At 47.9% G+C, this 18378-nt stretch overlaps 1 protein-coding gene across 1 annotated transcript in view; it reads left to right on the forward strand.

Moving 5' to 3' along the window:
* The first annotated feature begins 377 nt into the window (after window positions 1–377).
* b3gat1l (beta-1,3-glucuronyltransferase 1 like) overlaps window positions 378–18378 on the forward strand; it is a 68035-nt gene continuing 50034 nt past the window's right edge. Inside the window, exon 1 of the mRNA XM_012957068.3 lies at window positions 378–813. The gene's annotated coding sequence lies outside the window, so the exon portion shown is untranslated. The remainder of the gene's footprint in view (window positions 814–18378) is intronic.

The raw sequence follows: 18378 nt of genomic DNA on the forward strand, positions 1-18378 counted from the left end.
CTATCTGTATAACAGAGCATTCTGTCACAGTGGCACAGATCCTATCTGATCCCCCCATTGTAAGCAACAGTCCTGCCCTGCTTTATGGCTGAGATTCTAGCTATCTGTATAACAGAGCATTCTGTCACAGTGCAGCCCCCCTTTCTGAGGTACCCACATCCCCCCATATTCCTAGCCCCAGGTGCCCACTCAGACGCAGCACATTAGCAGCTGTTGGGGACGCTCTCACTATCGGGGGGGCCTCGGTTAAAGGTACAGCTCCTATAAATGCCTCCCATCCCTCAGGACTTTGATCCTTTCTCCAATCCGCTGCTCCTCCATTCCCTGTATCTCTGCTCTCCATCCTTAGCGTCTCTCTGTGTCTCACTTCATCAGCTGCAGCCAATCAGAACCCAGCACACCCCAATCATCTCTAAATACCTCCCCACCATTCAAATTTAAATGAAAAGCCTGAGGATTGTGCCTCCATTCCCCTGTGGGAGATGTGAGCCGGAGCCCGGGAAGGGAGGGATGCCCAGCCTGTAGCCGTATTCCTGCCTTTCCTGCCGGAGCAGCGGGGGGATTAGGGGCAGCAGCCGGTGCTGCATATGAGACAGGGATCCTATTTGCACAGATTAGGATTAAGGCTGTAGCCACACAATGCCCACTGACTTTGCCCCCTGCCTGGGCTCATTCTGCCTCCTGCTGCTGCTGTGAGGGGCACAACTGGAAAGAAAACTGCCCCCCTCTCTGTCTCTGGGGACCCCACTCTAATAGGAGCAAGTGCCCTACTGACTCCCCCCGGCAAGGAATGGACCAACCCCTGAGTACCAGGTGAGCTTGCACTCCGGCTTTTCCCTCTCTGTGTAGGAATAGATGGGAGACTGATGGCTTGGTGTAACCAGGAGATAAATGCCGGGGGCTGCCACCCCAAAGGGCAAATAAAGCCTGTAGGTTATTTTAATTCCTATTATGGCACAGGGTCCTATGTCATTGCACTTTAAATCCAGCTTAGAGTTTGGGGTTACACTAGCCAGGAACCCTGAGCCCCAAGGCAGTGCACTGTGTGAGCCCTTAAACATAGAGGCAGGGGGCGCTCCTTAGCGTCCTTGGGGCAATTTTATGGGGCTAAGACTTCTTCCCTGCTAATAACATTGGCTAAACTTTTGGGGTTACATCATAATGGCACACTGTCACCTAAGTCTTAAACATAGAGACTGGGGTCACTCCTTAGCATACCTGGGGCAATGTATGGGGCTTCTTCCTTGCTAATAACATTGGCTAAACTTTTGGGGTTACACCACAAAGGCACACTGAGCCCCAATGCAGTGCACTGTGTGTGTGCCAAGTCTTAGATGTAGAGGTAGGGGGTGCTACAGAGCACATATGGGGCAATTGGGAGGGTCAGTCTTCTCTGCTATTATTAAAATTGGGGTTACATTAGTGAGTCACGCTGAACCCCAAGGCATGCAGTGTCTTAGACAAGGAGACTAGGGGCACTACAGAGCATACACAGACAGTTTAAGGGGTTCAGTCATCACATTGAACCCCAAGGCAGTGCAGTGCAGACAAAGAGACTAGGGGCACTACAGAGAATACAGAGACAGTTTAAGGGGTTCAGTCATTTCCCCTGTTAATATAATTGGCTTAACTGTTGGGGTTACCCCATAAAGGCACACTGAGCCCCAATGCAGTGCACTGTGTATGTGTGCTAAGTCTTAGACGTAGAGGTAGGGGGTGCTACAGAGCACACATGGGGCAATTGGGAGGCTCAGTCTTCACTGTTGTTAAAATTGGGGTTACATTAGTGAGTCACGCTGAACCCCAAGGCATGCAGTGTCTTAGACAAGGAGACTAGGGGCACTACAGAGCATACACAGACAGTTTAAGGGGTTCAGTCATCTCCCCTGTTAATAACATTGGCTTAACTTTTGGGGTTACCCCATAAAGGCACACTGAGCCCCAAAGCAGTGCACTGCTCAGAGACAAGGGGTGCTACTAAGGATACATCTTGGGGGGCTAAGACATACAGGGATGTTGGCTGTGGGAGGCAGCATGGCAACCCAATGCCGTAAGTGCAAAGATAACACATTTGCTGGCTTTAGTTGCCCTTTAATTTATCCCGGTAGGTTCCTTAGCAATCCTGGGTACTGGCATAAAGAACAGCGAAAGAGACTTTTTCCCCAGACCCAGGGGTGGGTATTACGGAGGGGCAGAAATGATGATTGCCCTGTTCCCCCAGAGCCTGAGCGCCCCACATACAGCCAATGGGTTCCCTGCATTTACAGAATTATTTAGCTTTAGAAATATGAATGAATAGAATGTTTTTGTATCATATTTTATGATTCCCGATATCTAAAAGGGGAATCACATTCGTAGCACACAGAGATACTGCATTATTCTATTTTCCCATGTGTGAGGGGCTGGCAGCCCTCCAGCAGAACTACAACTCCCAGCAGCACCCCAAACATTCTTATCTCTGTTCCCTTTATTCCCTATTAATGACATTGGCACCGAGCATCATTTTTACTGGTTGCATTGCCCAGTGCCCACACAGTGGTTTAACCAACAAACTAGACCACAATTCCCAGCATCCTCTTTGGTTTTTGCTGGCAGTTATAACTGACAACAGATGGACACTTGAGCATCCCTGATCTTCTAATGTCGTTTACAGAAATCAATAACTTGCCATACAATTACATTGGTTTTGCCCTCGGGTAAAAGTGTAACACATTGGCCTGATCTGGGCATGAATAAAAAGCAACCAATCAGACCTTTGCTTGCAGTATCCCATCTGCTGTAGACCCGTACTAGCCAATTGCTGGTTGGTTGCTATGGGTTAACAAACAACATTTTTAAAAAAATGGTTTAAATTGATTCTATAGGCAGTTTTATTAATATATCTCTCTCTGTCTATATATATATATATATATATATATATATATATAACATTGTATGAGTGGAAGCTGCCATGTGGTTTACCAGCAGAACAGACTTTAACCCTTTGCCTGTGATACATGGAAGGCAAGCAGACATTATGTCATTTAGGTATTATACGACCCCCATGGGCTTTGATCAGTTGGAGCCATGGGTACCTAGTAGCTGAGGATGAAAAAACAATACGCGCCAAGGTCAACCAACGGAAAGCAGTCTCTGTCTGTCTCTTATTCCCAACACTCACTGCTGCTTCTGAGTATTGAAACCATGAAGCGGAAGCCAGCCCCCTCCAGCCCACAATGTTTGATTGCTCCTGTTATATCATTTCTGAAGTCAGAACCAGCAGTGCAGAGAATTGTTGCCAATAGCAATGTACTAATAACTGTAAGACCATTGAAAATGAATTTTTTTAAATGCATTTTCTTTCCCTGGGCAACAACTTTTTTTTTTTTTTTTTACTTCCCCTTTAAATAACTTCCCGGGGTTGGAGAAAGCAGTTCTAGATAGTGTAAGTCAATGCCCAGTCACATCCCTCAGGCAGCGCAGACGGCGCTCTCAGACGGGCCCTGGGGACCAAGGAACTATCTGTATCCAGACTGGGGGTCGATATACGGAGTAAATAAACCCAGGAGAGTGCATGATAATAAGCCCTGCGCGTAATGGTGCCACAAAGTGCTTTTAGATGCAAGGAGATGGGGTATTTACCCCCCACATAATCTGGAATAACATCCATAACTGGTGCTGGGGTATTTTTGGAAAAGGACCTGTGTCATAGAATATATTTCCCTTTACTTGCCCTTTATGTATTGCTACAATGAATGCTGATTGGCGATTGACGATTTAATCCTTTTAATGCAAAGCAAAGATCTTATTTGGGAATAAACTCCAGTGGGTGGGAATTTATGGGCCATGGGGTAGTGATGAGCAAATCTGTCAAAAGATTTGCGAAATGGCGGAAAATTCACAAAACAGCGAAAATGTCATGCGTCAAAAAAAATTGTCGCCCGCGGCTATTCTTTCGTCACGTGGCTATTCTTTTGTCACTAGTGGCTATTATTTTGTCACCCGCGGTTATTTTTTTTTGTCGCCAGCGGCTATTATTTTGTCGCACGGCTATTATTTTGTCGCCCGCGGCTATTCTTTCGTCGCCCGCAGCTATTTTTTTGTCGCCCACGGCTATTCTTTCGTTGCCCGCGGCTATTTTTTTGTCACTAGCGGCTATTATTTTGTCACCCGCGGTTATTTTTTTTTGTCGCCAGCGCCTATTATTTTGTCGCACGGCTATTATTTTGTCGCCCGCGGCTATTCTTTCGTCGCCCGCAGCTATTTTTTTGTCGCCCACGGCTATTCTTTCATTGCCCGCGGCTATTTTTTTGTCACTAGCGGCTATTATTTTGTCATCCGCGGTTATTTTTTTTTGTCGCCAGCGCCTATTATTTTGTCGCACGGCTATTATTTTGTCGCCCGCGGCTATTCTTTCGTCGCCCGCAGCTATTTTTTTGTCGCCCACGGCTATTCTTTCGTTGCCCGCGGCTATTCATTTGTCATCCGTGGCTATTCTTTTGTCGGGCGACGCATTTTTTCATCCGTTTCACGAAACAATCTGCCAATGGCGAAGCGCAGAAATTCGCCGCAAATCCATGCCTGGCAAAACATTTCACCCATCACTAGCCATGGGCAATTAAGAGTCATTTGCTGCCCACTCAAGTTCTGGCTTGGGTGGGTGGGTAGCAAGAAGCTCCAATTTGCCCCTCCGTTGCCCTGAATGGTAAATGCAGCTGATTACATTTATGATTAAAAATTACCTGACCCACAATTACACCAGCGCTGTCTGGGGCCATATCAGGGGCAATTGCCCTATGAACGCAGTTCAGTGGTCCCCAGACTGTGAAGTTGCCCTTGATTTATATACTAGGGCTTGATAAATTGGGCACGTTGGGCACGTGGGTACAGGGTTCCGGGTAATTATTATTATTTATATAGCGCCATCAGTTTACGCAGCAATTTACAGAATAAAGGGGTACAAAGGACAGAACAGTTAGATATAAACAATTCACAAAAATGGTTTGTGGTTACATTGGATGTGGATTGGAGACACGAGGGGGAGGGCCCGGCTCCCAAGAGCTTACATTCTAAAAGGTGATTCCTGGGTTCCCCTACTGGACTGTGGCTGAATCACCCAAATGCATTAAGGAAAATGTGGTGTATAACTTGGCAGTGATTGGGCAAATTGGACCCTAATTTGCACCCATATTGCACACACATTGCAGCAGAGGCTACAAAGCGGCACCCTGGGTGCCCACTACCAGCTGGAATTCTGGGAATAAAGTGCAGCATTGTATCCAAGCAAAACACGGTGATTAGTGTCCGATTTCACATGCAATATAAATGGGCTCTGGGCCCCTGAAGCGCCACAAGAGAATTGGGTGGTGGGTGGGGGGATTGTATGGGGAGCGGCGATTGGAGGGAAATTGCTCGGAACTATGCGGCGTATCACTGAAAGGTTAAACCTGTGAGCTGCTTAATTGTAATCCAGAGGCAGAGAGGGATTAAAGTGCTAACAAGATAGTCCTTTATAATAACTTGGGGGGGGCATTTTGCAGGGGGCAAGAGATACAGGAATGTGCCATGGTGGGACCATACGAGGATGCTGAGGATTGCTAGCCTGTGCGGCCTCCCTCCTCCCTAGTGCTAAATGCCCCGAGAGGAGGCAAAAAGGTAGAGGGGTTTGAGGATTGCTAGCTAGACAGGTGCCTCGGCTTAAGCAAATACATTTTCTGGTCACACAATCAGTTCTACCCCAGTAGTCTAATGTCTATGGGAAACAATATGGCAGCTCCCACCCTTACAGATAAATATACAGAGAAGGAATGTTCTATTGTACAGACTGGGGTGCCACACGCGCAACCCAGAAGTAGCTGCACTTGTGAGTGTGCCTGGTAGAATCCCACAGGCTCTCCAAGGTTGTATGCGACTCAGGGCAGGCAAGTTTTGGCACAGCGTAGCGCGGCTATTAATACTCTTCGCACATGGTGGACCAGGCTCGGGGTATCTTCTCAACGCTAATTTACATTAGTTCATAACATGTTGATCTGGGGGTGGGAGCAGGCAGATATAGTCGCGGACCAGCAAGGAGAGCAAGGAGAACGCCGTACTAATTCCTGCACCGACGATTGCTGAGGCGTCCGGCCAGGTCTCTAGCGCTCAAATACAACTAAGGAGGTGTGAGTCGTCCACTTGGTGGCCAATGTAACACTCGGCAGACTTTTAGAGACTGCGAACTCCATACGCATGCACACATAGCAGTCTCAGCTCAGTTTAATAAATCTCTCCACTGGTTTCAACAGCTATGCGCGATGATTTCTCTCAGCGGTATCTTGGACTATCATTTGTAATCTCGGGTCAGTGTGCTGAACTTCAGGGCGGATCTTCTATCTTGGTCTTTATGTATGACTACATACAAGCTCATATCGCAAAGTGCTGTGCTTCGTTACAACACGGGAGTTCCTCCCTATCTCCTCGCAGGTACCCTATGCGTCTTACTATGAAAGCTGGTTACTGCAGAGGTAGCTCACGCAGCAAAGTACCAGACGCTGGCGCTCGAGAATTGCCCGTTATTTGCCCCTTTACCTCTGCCCTTCTGTTAGACGGCCTTTTATAAGCAACTTTCCCACTTGTACTCTCTATGGAGTTCTTCGCGACCGGGCTAAGATTCCAGCTGAAATGGAATTTCTTTCTAATGTACAAGAAAGTAGGAATGAAATTAGTGTCTGAAGCATTGCTAGCCGGCAGGCTAGCTAGTCCCTGTGCGAACCTCTCTCCGCTATGCTAATTGGACTTTAATTGGTGATAAACTGACGGTCTCTCATGAGTATGTTCACTGTGGAGGGTCTGGAGAAGTAGGAAAGAACATATATCTCATTCTGCAATTGGTCTTTTAGTTTATGGGCTTGAGATGCTGTACAGGGTTCGAGGCGTCAGAACCTAGGGGCCTGCTGCGGTTCCTCCGCTGAATTTTGTGCCTCTATTCTCACCGCGCGGAATTGCATCTTGTGCATACAGATGGTATAAGACTCGGGAGAATGATTTACGATGTCGGTTGTGACAATGGAGGATCTATGTGTGAGGCAAACTTAGGGGCTGTTCGCTCTGACATTGTGCCTTGTAGTACAGGGGAAGTCCATAATTGCTCTCCCTCCCATATTAGGTTCTTAAATGGTTATGCGAGGATCTAGTATAGCAAGGCTAGTGGGACAGAGACTTCTGGGAGGCCTTTGTGCTATGCCCGGGCTGAATTTGTTATGTCTATGTACAACGGGAATCCCTATGTGCATTAGCGTCTGTGTCTTGGATGGTATCTCTCCTCTCCTTGTACAGTGCCTATGGAGCTAGAACCTATAATAGGCGAGAGGGCACTGCGGAATAGCTGTACTGGAGGAGGAACGCTTTGAGGGATGTCTTAGTACTAGCGGGGGCACAACGCTCTAACTGGTGCCCATATAGGTTTGTTAAGCTACTGGTCACTCTCTCTTGGCTAGCAGGTGCTATGGGCACAATCTTAGGCTGAGTCTGCTTTTCCTGCCTGATTGTGGCTCCTGTAATACGGGCTCGAGTAATCCCTATGTGTCATTAGCTTCATTTTTATGGTATCTCCTCCTGATACAGGCTATGAGCATACACTTAGGCCATGGCTGTCTTCTGCTCTCAGAATCTGCTCGCTTAGTACAGGGTCGCAAATTCCTCTATCTGGTGCAAATTACTGCTTCATTCTTTTACAATGGTATCTCTCTGTACAGGCTATGGAAGCCAATCTTAGCGCGGTCCCATGTTTCCCTCTGCTGAATTGTGCTCATTCAGTACAATGCGGGAATCTTCCACCCTATGTGCCCTCTCATAATGTTTCTAAATTGGTCATCTCTCTGCTCAACAGGCTATTGCAGTCCAAACTTAGGGGGCTGTTCCTGCTGAATTGTGCTTCATGTCACATCGGCGAATCTCCACTCTATCGTAGACTATCATCGTCAATTTTTACTATATGGTCTATCTCCTGTGTTACAAGAGCTACTCTGTCACAATCTTCAAATCATCTCTCATCTCTCAATCAATCATCTCATCTCTCATCATTCTTCCATCTCTCATCATCTCTCATCTCTCATCTCTCATCTCTCAATCATCTCTCTCATCATCTCTCATCTCTCATCATCTTCTCATCTCTCATCATCTCTCATCTCATCATCAATCTCTCATCTCTCATCTCTCATCATCTCTAATCTCTCTCCCTATGCTAATGTAGAGGCAGCAGAAAGTAGAGGACGCTGAGAATTGCTAGCCTGTGCGGCCCTCTCTCCCTATGCTAATGCAGAAAGTAGAAGGTGCTAAGCATTGCTATCCGGCAAGGCTAGCTAGCCTGTGCGAACTTCTCTCCCTATGCTAATGCAGAGGCAGCAGAAAGTAGAGGACGCTGAGAATTGCTAGCCTGTGCGGCCCTCTCTCCCTATTCTAATGCGGAAAGTAGAAGGTGCTGAGCATTGCTAGCCTGTGCGGCCCTCTCTCCCTATGCTAATGCAGAGGAAGCAGAAAGTAGAGGATGCTTAGGATTGCTAGCTGGCAAGGCTACCTAGCGTTAGCAACCCTCTGCGTCACTCTCTCATCATCTCTCATCAATCATCTCTCATCATCTCTCATCATCTCATCATCTCTCATCATTCTCTCATCTCTCTCATCATCATCTCATCATCTCTCATCTCTCTCATCATCTCTCATCATCTCTCATCATCTCTCATCATCTCTCATCATCTCTCATCATCTCTCATCATCTCTCATCATCTCTCATCATCTCTCATCATCTCTCATCATCTCTCATCATCTCTCATCATCTCTCTCCCTATGCTAATGCAGAGGAAGCAGAAAGTAGAGGATGCTGAGGATTGCTAGCCTGTGCGGCCCTCTCTCCCTATGCTAATGCAGAGGAAGCAGAAAGTAGAGGGTTCTGAGGATTGCTAGCCGGCAAGGCTACCTAGCCTGTGCGGCCCACTCTCCCTATGCTAATGCAGAGGCAGCAGAAAGTAGAGGATGCTTAGGATTGCTAGCTGGCAACGCTACCTAGCGTTAGCTACCCTCTGCAGCACTCTCATCATCTCTCATCATCTCTCATCATCATCATCTCTCATCATCTCTCATCATCTCTCATCATCTCTCCCTATGCTAATGTAGAGGCAGCAGAAAGTAGAGGACGCTGAGAATTGCTAGCCTGTGCGGCCCTCTCTCCCTATGCTAATGCAGAAAGTAGAAGGTGCTGAGCATTGCTAGCTGGCAAGGCTAGCTAGCCTGTGTGAACCTCTCTCCCTATGCTAATGCAGAGGCAGCAGAAAGTAGAGGATGCTGAGGATTGCTAGCCTGTGCGGCCTTCTCTCCCTATGCTAATGCAGAGGATTGTTAGCCTGTGCGGCTCTCTCTCCCTATGCTAATGCAGAGGCAGCAGAAATTAGAGGACGCTGAGGATTGCTAGCTGGCAAGGCTACCTAGCCTGAGCGACCCTCTGCGGCTCTCATCTATCTCATCATCTATCTCTCATCATCTATCTCTCATCATCTCTCATCATCTATCTCTCATCATCTATCTCTCATCATCTCTCATCATCTCTCATCATCTCTCATCATCTCTCATCATCTCTCATCATCTCTCATCATCTCTCATCATCTCTCATCATCTCTCATCATCTCTCATCTCTCTCCCTATGCTAATGCAGAGGCAGCAGAAAGAAGAGGACGCTGAGAATTGCTAGCCTGTGCGGCCCTCTCTTCCTATGCTAATGCAGAAAGTAGAAGGTGCTGAGCATTGCTAGCCGGCTAGCCTAGCTAGCCTGTGCGAACCTCTGCGAACCTCTCTCCCTATGCTAATGCAGGGGCAGCAGAAAGTAGAGGACGCTTAGGATTGCTAGCTGGCAAGGCTACCTAGTGTTAGCTACCCTCTGCGGCAATCTCTCATCATCTCTCATCATCATCTCTCATCATCATCTCTCATCATCATCTCTCATCATCATCATCTCTCATCATCTCTCATCATCATCTCTCATCATCATCTCTCATCATCATCTCTCATCATCTCTCATCATCTCTCATCATCTCTCATCATCTCTCTCCCTATGCTAATGCAGAGGCAGCAGAAAGTAGAGGTCGCTGAGAATTGCTAGCCTGTGCGGCCCTCTCTCCCTATGCTAATGCAGAAAGTAGAAGGTGCTGAGCATTGCTAGCCGGCAAGGCTAGCTAGCCTGTGCGAACCTCTCTCCCTATGCTAAAGCAGAGGCAGCAGAAAGTAGAGGATGCTGAGGATTGCTAGCCTCTGCGGCCTTCTCTCCCTATGCTAATGCAGAGTAAGCAGAAAGTAGAGGGTGCTGAGGATTGTTAGCCTGTGCGGCTCTCTCCCTATGCTAATGCAGAGGAAGCAGAAAGTAGAGGGTTCTGAGGATTGCTAGCCGGAAAGGCTATCTAGCCTGTGCGGCCCTCTCTCCCTATGCTAATGCAGAGGCAGCAGAAAGTAGAGGACGCTTAGGATTGCTAGCTGGCAAAGCTACCTAGCGTTAGCTACCCTCTGCGGCCATCTCTCATCATCTCTCATCATCTCTCATCATCTCTCATCATCTCTCATCATCTCTCATCATCTCTCATCATCTCTCATCATCTCTCATCATCTCTCATCATCTCTCATCATCTCTCATCATCTCTCATCATCTCTCATCATCTCTCATCATCTCTCATCATCTCTCATCATCTCTCATCATCTCTCATCATCTCTCATCATCTCTCATCATCTCTCATCATCTCTCATCATCTCTCTCATCTCTCATCATCTCTCATCTCTCTCCCTATGCTAATGCAGAGGCAGCAGAAAGTAGAGGACGCTGAGAATTGCTAGCCTGTGCGGCCCTCTCTCCCTATGCTAATGCAGAAAGTAGAAGGTGCTGAGCATTGCTAGCCGGCAAGGCTAGCTAGCCTGTGCGAACCTCTCTCCCTATGCTAAAGCAGAGGCAGCAGAAAGTAGAGGATGCTGAGGATTGCTATGCTAATGCAGAGGAAGCAGAAAGTAGAGGGTGCTGAGGATTGTTAGCCTGTGCGGCTCTCTCTCCCTATGCTAATGCAGAGGAAGCAGAAAGTAGAGGGTTCTGAGGATTGCTAGCCGGAAAGGCTACCTAGCCTGTGCGGCCCTCTCTCCCTATGCTAATGCAGAGGCAGCAGAAAGTAGAGGACGCTTAGGATTGCTAGCTGGCAAAGCTACCTAGCGTTTGCTGCCCTCTGCGGCCATCTCTCATCATCTCTCATCATCTCTCATCATCTCTCATCATCTCTCATCATCTCTCATCATCTCTCATCATCTCTCATCATCTCTCATCATCTCTCATCATCTCTCATCATCTCTCATCATCTCTCATCATCTCATCTCTCATCTCTCTCCATATGCTAATGAAGAGGCAGCAGAAAGTAGAGGACGCTGAGAATTGCTAGCCTGTGCGGCCCTCTCTCCCTATGCTAATGCAGAAAGTAGAAGGTGCTGAGCATTGCTAGCCGGCAAGGCTAGCTAGCCTGTGTGAACCTCTCTCCCTATGCTAATGCAGAGGCAGCAGAAAGTAGAGGACGCTTAGGATTGCTAGCTTTCAAGGCTACCTAGCGTTAGCTACCCTCTGCGGCACTCTCTCATCATCTCTCATCATCTCTAATCATCTCTAATCATCTCTAATCATCTCTCATCATCTCTCATCATCTCTCATCATCTCTCATCATCTCTCATCATCTCTCAATCATCTCTCATCATCTCTCAATCATCTCTCAATCATCTCTCAATCATCTCTCAATCATCTCTCTCCCTATGCTAATGCAGAGGCAGCAGAAAGTAGAGGACGCTGAGAATTGCTAGCCTGTGCGGCCCTCTCTCCCTATGCTAATGCAGAGGAAGCAGAAAGTAGAGGGTTCTGAGGATTGCTAGCCAGCAAGGCTACCTAGCCTGTGCGGCCCTCTCTCCCTATGCTAATGCAGAGGCAGCAGAAAGTAGAGGACGCTTAGAATTGCTAGCTGGCAAGGCTACCTAGCGTTAGCTACCCTCTGCGGCACTCTCTCATCATCTCTCATCATCCTCATCATTCTCATCATCTCTCTCATCTCTCATCATCTCTCATCATCTCTCATCATCTCTCATCATCTCTCATCATCTCTCATCATCTCTCATCATCTCTCATCATCTCTCATCATCTCTCATCATCATCATCTCTCATCATCTCTCATCATCTCTCATCATCTCTCATCATCTCTCATCATCATCTCTCATCATCTCTCATCAATCATCATCATCATCTCTCTCCCTATGCTAATGCAGAGGAGGCAGAAAGTAGAAGATGCTGAGAATTGCTAGCCTGTGCGGCCCTCTCTCCCTATGCTAATGCAGAGGAAGCAGAAAGTAGAGGGTTCTGAGGATTGCTAGCCGGCAAGGCTACCTAGCCTGTGCGGCCCTCTCTCCCTATGCTAATGCAGGAGGCAGCAGAAAGTAGAGGACGCTTAGAATTGCTAGCTGGCAAGGCTACCTAGCGTTAGCTACCCTCTGCGGCACTCTCTCATCATCTCTCATCATCTCATCATCTCTCATCATCTCTCATCATCCTCATCATCTCATCATCATCTCTCATCAATCCTCTCATCATCTCTCATTCATCTCTCATCATCTCTCATCATCTCTCATCATCTTCATCAGCAACAATTAGGGGGCTGTTCCTCGCTGAATTGTGCTTAGTAACAGGGGAACGCCTATGTGCCATAGTTTTATGGTATCTTCTCTGTCAGCTAATGGCAAACTTAGGGGGCTGTTCCTGCTGAATGTGCTAGTAACAGGGGAATCCCTATGCTGCCATAAAGTTTTATGGTATACTCTCTTACAGGCTATGGGCAAACTTAGGGGGCTGTTCCTGCTGAATTGTGCTTAGTACAGGGGAATCCCTATGTGCCATAGTTTTATGGTATCTCTCTGTACAGGCTATGAGCAAACTTAGGGGGCTGTTCCTGCTGAATTGTGGCATCACATATTGCATTTTATTTGTGGCAGCAATAAATACCCCGTTACCCACTTCCCACTCACTTACAAAGCATTGGGTCAGTGGCACAAGTGCCATATCCATATCCTACACCATGGGGGGGGGGTCATGATCCTAATTACTGTACTTAATGAGGCTTTGCAGTGTATTCTCTTTAATAACATAATTGCTCTCCCAGTACCCAAATCCCTTAATTGCTGTGCCCGAGAAGGAGTGATTGGCTCAGCGGTGCAAACGTGCCAGCTACTTGGCATATGCGTGGTTAATCCGGAATAGTAGCCAGACGCCTTGGGATTCCTTGTTGAGTTGCATTATTGATTGGAGGAGCCTCTGGCTCAGCAGCGAGGCGTCTCCCGCAGGATTTCTCATGAGCTGAACATTCATTCCCGCCCCAGACTCCCATTGATCCTGCTCCGGTGAGCACCGGGGCTCTGGGTGCGGAATTGCCTTTAATCAGATGCATCTCCTCTGTTCACGGTTATTCCATTACTATCGCTATTGGGTTTTAAAGGGAAAGTAAAAGCATAGAGCAGCCTCCATCAGTCAAGGGCAAGTCGTCTTAGCTGTGGCCCCTATGGAATTTCTGTAGAAATTTTCTGCCCAAATCTGCAGCTTTCTGCGCTGACAAAATGGTCATTGTTTTTAATTATTTCAAATGGGGGGTCAGTGACCCCGGCAGCCAAACCCTATTGCTCTGTGAGGCTCCAGTTTTATTGTTATTGTTACTTTTTATTCCTTATTTATGTATTCAGGTCCCTCTCCTATTCATATATCAGTCTTTAATTCAAACCAGACCCGGTTGCTAAGGTAATTTGGATCCTAGCAACAAAATAGATGCTAAAAGCCGTACAAAAACCGAAATAATTAAAAAACTACAAATAATAAAAAATGAAGACCAATTGCAAATTGTCTCAGCATAGTACTTTGTACATCATACGAAAAGTAAACTCAAAGGCGGACAAACCCTGTAAAGGGTTTCAGGGAGTACTGCAGTCTGGGGCTCCATGGCAGGGGGGCCCCCAACGGGTCTCATTGGGGCCCCTGGAGCGACTGCCACCTGAGAGCCAGAAATGATGCCATTTCCAACTATTTTCAGAGCATTCGCACCCAACAAAAGGAACATGGGCAATTTCATGTATTTTGGCGCATTGGGCGCTACTGTCTCACACAATCATACTGCATTCTGGGTAAAAAAAAAACAGGTAAACTGCGTCCCTGCGCTGTTTTTGTTCCTGGAAACTTCTGTTTGTACTTATATTGTGACATTCGCCAGTTTTACCAGTTCTAATGTCTTTGGCTCAAAATTTGTAAAAAGTTAAATAAAATAAATGTGGGTCAGAACCATAAACAGGGCGACAATTAACTTTAGGCTCCAAAACCAAAGCAGCTTTTAGGGAGAGGGGCATGGAGTATATAGCTCTAGCAGTGGGTGGAGCTAAAGCACCCTAATGGCATCTTACAGGGGGAGGGGCAGGGAGTCTGCATTTGAAGCAGTAGGTGGGACTAGAGCACTCTGATGGCATCTTACAGGGGGAGGAGCATGGAGTCTATAGCTCAAGCAGTGGGTGGGGCTAGAGTACCCTGATGGCATCTTACAGGGGGAGGGGCAGGGAGTCTGCATTTGAAGCAGTGGGTGGGACTAGAGCACGCTGATGGAAGCTTACAGATAGATGACCAAAGAGTCTATAGCTCAAGTAGTGGGTGGGAATACTCTGATGGAAGTTTACAGGGGAAGGGCAGGGAGTCTGTAACTCAAGCAGTGGGTGGGACTAGAGCACTCTGATGGCATCTTACAGGGGGAGGAGCATGGAGTCTATAGCTCAAGCAGTGGGTGGGGCTAGAGTACCCTGATGGAATCTTACAGGGGGAGGGGCAGGGAGTCTGCATTTGAAGCAGTGGGTGGGACTAGAGCACTCTGATGGAAGCTTACAGATAGATGACCAAAGAGTCTATAGCTCAAGTAGTGGGTGGGAATACTCTGATGGAAGTTTACAGGGGAAGGGCAGGGAGTCTGTAACTCAAGCAGTGGGTGGGACTAGAACACTGAGATGTCAGCTTGCAGATGGACGGGCAGCAGAGAGTCTTTAGCTCAAGTAGTGGGTGGGACTATAATACTCTAATGTCAGCTTGCAGATGGGCGGGCAGCAGAGAGTCTTTAGCTCAAGTAGTGGGTGGGACTATAATACTCTAATGTCAGCTTGCAGATGGGCGGGCAGCAGAGAGTCTATAGCTCAAGTAGTGGGTGGGACTATAATACTCTGATGGAAGCTTGCAGATGGGCGGGCAGCAGAGAGTCTATAGCTCAAGTAGTGGGTGGGACTATAATACTCTGATGGAAGCTTGCAGATGGGCGGGCAGCAGAGAGTCTTTAGCTCAAGTAGTGGGTGGGACTATAATACTCTGATGGAAGCTTGCAGATGGGCGGGCAGCAGAGAGTCTATAGCTCAAGTAGTGGGTGGGACTATAATACTCTGATGGAAGCTTGCAGATGGGCGGGCAGCAGAGAGTCTTTAGCTCAAGTAGTGGGTGGGACTATAATACTCTAATGTCAGCTTGCAGATGGACGGGCAGCAGAGAGTCTATAGCTCAAGTAGTGGGTGGGACTATAATACTCTGATGGAAGCTTGCAGATGGGCGGGCAGCAGAGAGTCTATAGCTTAAGTTGTGGGTGGGACTATAATACACTGATGGACGTTTACAGGAGGAGGGGCAGGGATTCTGCACCTCAAGCAGTGGGTGGGACTAAAGCACTCTGATGGAAGTTTACAGGGGGAGGGGCAGAGAGTCTGTAACTCAAGTGAGTGAAAGTAGAACACTCAGATGGAACAATGCTGATCTAGTTCTAACACAGTGCAATAAGTCCCTAAGTGCTCTATTACATTCCAGCCCACTCCCACTGGCTTTTGCAGTTGCCTGTATCCTTCCCCAATATGTATGGGCAGGGGGAAAGGCGGTGCCCTTAGCGCTAGTACCCCTACCCATAGTTGGTGGTTTGCACTCTGTGCTGGATTGTACCTGAGCAGTAATCATGGACCCCTGCTGCTAAATTAGGACCCCGCCCCCCTAGGGGACCCCATTCATTAGCCCGACAGTCATCAGGGCCCTCGGGTGATTGGCCTAGCCTTCCTCGCTATCAGTATTAGTGGGGTAATAATCACTGCCCCCTAGGGGACTACACCTAGTTGTACAGGGGCTCCATTATTACAGATGGTGGCCCTTAACACCCACCTCCGGCCCTTGACACCCCTATAATATCCTGCACTGCCCAGTATTTCCCTTCTCTTTCTGGAGTTGCACCTCTGGGGCAAAACAGTTTTATATGAGGGGTTTTATCCCTAAATCAAGTCCCCCCCCCCCCCCGTTATAGAGCCACAGAGGGAAATGAGACATTATCTGCCCCCCAAGAACCCGCGGAAGCGCTCAGCAGCCGAGGGGCAGATCCATACAAAACACCAGACTGACAGTAAATAGTATTTTGGCTTCTTTGGGGGAAATAACATGAAATGCAGCGAGTGGGTGGGATTCTGGGGGATTCTGCTCGGTATCGCAGTGTAGCAATTAGGGGATAAACATATGGCCGCTCCTCATTAACTTGTTGTTCCTTCCCCCCCGGAGCAGACACAGCGAGAGAAACAGCAGTAACTTCTCACTGCGACCAAAGGGAATGCGGAATTTATCAAAGGCTGATTAGCCCCTCACTTCTACTGTTACCCGGGGGGGGCAATCAGATGTTCTGGAGTGTGACACCCGCGCCTGGATAATTATACTAGAGCTCTGGGACAGTAATACAGCTACTTACACTCACACGTACTGGGGGGCATCTGTATATACTAAGGGGTGCACTTATGGCTGAGATTCTAGCTATCTGTATAACAGAGCATTCTGTCACAGTGGCACAGATCCTATCTGATCCCCCCCATTGTAAGCAGCAGTCCTGCCCTGCTTTATGGCTGAGATTCTAGCTATCTGTATAACAGAGCATTCTGTCACAGTGGCACAGATCCTATCTGATCCCCCCATTGTAAGCAGCAGTCCTGCCCTGCTTTATGGCTGAGATTCTAGCTATCTGTATAACAGAGCATTCTGTCACAGTGGCACAGATCCTATCTGATCCCCCATTGTAAGCAGCAGTCCTGCCCTGCTTTATGGCTGAGATTCTAGCTATCTGTATAACAGAGCATTCTGTCACAGTGGCACAGATCCTATCTGATCCCCCCCATTGTAAGCAGCAGTCCTGCCCTGCTTTATGGCTGAGATTCTAGCTATCTGTATAACAGAGCATTCTGTCACAGTGGCACAGATCCTATCTGATCCCCCCCCCCCATTGTAAGCAGCAGTCCTGCCCTGCTTTATGGCTAAGATTCTAGCTATCTGTATAACAGAGCATTCTGTCACAGTGGCACAGATCCTATCTGATCCCCCCCATTGTAAGCAGCAGTCCTGCCCTGCTTTATGGCTGAGATTCTAGCTATCTGTATAACAGAGCATTCTGTCACAGTGGCACAGATCCTATCTGATCCCCCCATTGTAAGCAGCAGTCCTGCCCTGCTTTATGACTGAGATTCTAGCTATCTGTATAACAGAGCATTCTGTCACAGTGGCACAGATCCTATCTGATCCCCCCATTGTAAGCAGCAGTCCTGCCCTGCTTTATGGCTGAGATTCTAGCTATCTGTATAACAGAGCATTCTGTCACAGTGGCACAGATCCTATCTGATCCCCCCATTGTAAGCAGCACTCCTGCCCTGCTTTATGGCTGAGATTCTAGCTATCTGTATAACAGAGCATTCTGTCACAGTGGCACAGATCCTATCTGATCCCCCCATTGTAAGCAGCAGTCCTGCCCTGCTTTATGGCTGAGATTCTAGCTATCTGTATAACAGAGCATTCTGTCACAGTGGCACAGATCCTATCTGATCCCCCCATTGTAAGCAGCAGTCCTGCCCTGCTTTATGACTGAGATTCTAGCTATCTGTATAACAGAGCATTCTGTCACAGTGGCCCAGATCCTATCTGATCCCCCCATTGTAAGCAGCAGTCCTGCCCTGCTTTATGGCTGAGATTCTAGCTTCTAATACCCACGCGCTATGCAGCGGCAGCCAAATGTCACCGCTTTTTCCCTCCCCTAATCTCCATCATATCCCGACTCATGCAGCTCTGCCTGGGCTTTAGCTTCCAGTGTTGCCGTTGGGTTTATCCCTTGGAAAGCTGTTCCCGAGCCCGAGCAGCTGTTCCAGTCCCAAGGGATTGGCTGTAACACTTCAATTAATCTGACCACAGAGCTTGCGGCCTGCGACTGACCGGCCCATAATTAATCTAATTGTTATGGCCGCCGCGACGCAGGCCACGGAATGATACCTGAATAAGCCCTGATTGGCAAAGCTGTT

The sequence above is a fragment of the Xenopus tropicalis genome, chromosome 2 (assembly GCF_000004195.4).
Source record: "Xenopus tropicalis strain Nigerian chromosome 2, UCB_Xtro_10.0, whole genome shotgun sequence".
NCBI lineage: Eukaryota > Metazoa > Chordata > Amphibia > Anura > Pipidae > Xenopus > Xenopus tropicalis.